Source organism: Palaemon carinicauda, chromosome 19 (assembly GCF_036898095.1).
Source record: "Palaemon carinicauda isolate YSFRI2023 chromosome 19, ASM3689809v2, whole genome shotgun sequence".
NCBI classification, from domain to species: Eukaryota; Metazoa; Arthropoda; class Malacostraca; order Decapoda; family Palaemonidae; genus Palaemon; species Palaemon carinicauda.
The window spans coordinates 35,376,653-35,379,354 of NC_090743.1; positions in this window are offsets into that span (position 1 = coordinate 35,376,653).

The following is a 2,702-nucleotide window of genomic DNA, read 5'->3' on the forward strand; positions in this document are numbered from 1 at the left end:
CCAAAAACATTTCGTATGTGAGATAATCATATCTAGAAAGGCAAAGAATTCAAATCCATCTATAATAATTATCATTACTAAAATAAAGACTGAAATTCATCCGAGCAATAACAATTTATCCAATAAACACCCACTGAATTTATTCTCACAGACGCACTGAACTCCATTACTATGATGCTGAATCCTTCATTAAAAAACCCACGGAATTCTATACATACTTTAATCACTTACTGCATAAGTCACGCAATGAATTCCATCTAACGCAAGATTCACTAATAATGAACATCTTGAAAACAGCCATGTAATAAACCATTATTAACCCGAAACCAACTGACACTGATATACTCAACGTTGAAGTCTTAACTGATACCAGTTCTTCATACCTCCAGCAACTCGCGCGCACAAAAAAAAAAAAAAAAAAAAAAAAAAGTCCCTTATCAATCAAAATTTCTTTATATTATACCTTTTGAATTAAGTAATTTGCTTTCAACCCGACAAGCGTCACTCCTCAAGTACCTTTACATCATGAAACACCGCGAGTTACTCTGGTTGCACTAAAAGGTGCCTTTGACAGTACTTATCCTCTTAGCCTATTTACAATCATATATCAAAGTCCATCTTTTAACAGTATCCTTGGTCTGGACGATTAGTCATTCCTCCGAGATAAACGACTGACTATCCCTGAAGGTCAATTATTCAGCCAGAGTCTTCAACTGTAATGCTTGGAAAGGGCAGCAGCCATCCGTTGAGATACTACCGCTAGAGAGTTAGGGGTCCTTTGACTGGCCAGAAAGTACTTCATTGGATCCTTCCCTCTGGTTACGGTTCACTTTCCCTTTGCCTACACATACACCGAATAGTCTGGCATATTCTTTACAGATTTTCCTCTGTCTCATACACGTGACAATACTGAGTTTACCAAACAATTCTTCTCCACGCAAGGAGTTAACTACTGCACCGTAATTGTTCAGTAGCTACTTTCCTCTTGGTAAGAGTAGATGAGACTCTTTAGCTATGGTATGCACCTCTTCTAGGAGGACACTCCAAAATCAAACCATTGTTCTCTAGTCTTGGGTAGTGCCATAGCCTCTGTACACCATGGTCTTTCACTGTCTTGGGTTAGAGTTCTCTTGTTTGAGGGTACACTCGGGCACATTATGCTATCTAATTTCTCTTCCTCTTGTTTTTTTAGTTTTTATAGTTTATATAGGATATATTATTTCAATGTTGTCACTGTTCTTAAAAAATATTTTTTCCTTGCTTCTTTTCTTCACTGGGCTATTTTCCCTGTTGGGGCCATTGGGCTTATACCATAATGCTTTTTCCAGCTAGGGTTGTAGCTTAGCAGGTAATAATAATAATAATAATAATAATAATAATAGATGGACCATTTAGCTCCTGCTATGTAACGTATAATAATCTCCTTGAGGTTGCTGATGAATTTCCAAGAATGAAAAGCGAGAAATATCCCTCCACTACCAAATTACGATCTCGTGGGCGATAAGTTACGACGTCGGGGAGTGTCGGAGTGGACGCTATGCTCCTCCACGAGGCAGTTGACCTCCGTTAACCGTTGAAGTTTTTTAAATGATTGCAGCTCGTCGGACATTTGTTAGGACGGTTTGGTAATTGTTGGGTCTTTTGGCTCCTAGACTCGTCGGCTCCTCTTCCAGGGTGATTAAATCTTGTAGCAGAGGATTTTCGTAAAGGATTCTATTTGTCTTCTTTATTGTTCTTGGTGATATTATCTCTAAGGACTTCTGAGTTCAATTTTTTTTTTTTTTTAATCGTAATGTACTCTTCCTTATGTTGCATTTTTCGCAGTTAGTTTGTCCTTCACTTATGAAAAAAAAGTCCCGTTCATTTGTCCAAAATGTTAAAAAAATCCCAGTTCATATGTCCAAAATATAAACGATTCTATTTGTCTTCTTTATTGTTCTTGGTGATATTATCTCTAAGGACTTCTGAGTTCAATTTTTTTTTTTAAATCGTAATGTACTCTTCCTTAAATTGTATTTTTCGAAGTTAGGCTGGCCTTCACTCATGAATTCGTAAATGTAGCTATTTGTCTTCTTTATTGTTCTTGGTGATATTATCTCTAAGGACTTTTGAGTTCAATTTTAATTTTTTTTTAAATCGTAATGTACTCTTCCTTAAATTGCATTTTTCGAAGTTAGTCTGGCCTCCACTCATGAAAAAAAGTCCAGTTTCTTTGTCCAAAGTGTTAAAAAAAATCCCTGTTCATATGTCCAAAACTTTCCTTGAAAACAAGCAATTTATTATCATTATGTGTGTGTGTGTGTGTGAGTGAGCTTAAGTAGGTTAGGTTTCTACAAAAGCCACATACGTTGTTCTTTAAATTCTTTATGTTGTATTTCTCGAAGTTAGTCTGGCCTTCACTCATGAAAAAAAGTCCAGTTTATTTGTCCAAAACAGTATTTACTTCGAAAATTACTTACACGCACCCTTGTTCTATTACTGTTCAACAAGTCATACATTAACCAGTACCAGTTAAACCAACTCAAATTCTCTCGATCTCTTACACTTGGAAAATACAATGACATTATTTATATCTTGTTTATCGTCAGGATGGCTAGGTTGACCTTTTCCAGGCAAAAAAAAAAAAAAAAAAAAAAAAAAAAAAAAAAAAAAAAAAAAAAAAAAAAATTGACCTTTTTATATTTCAACCTTCAAAATTTGGT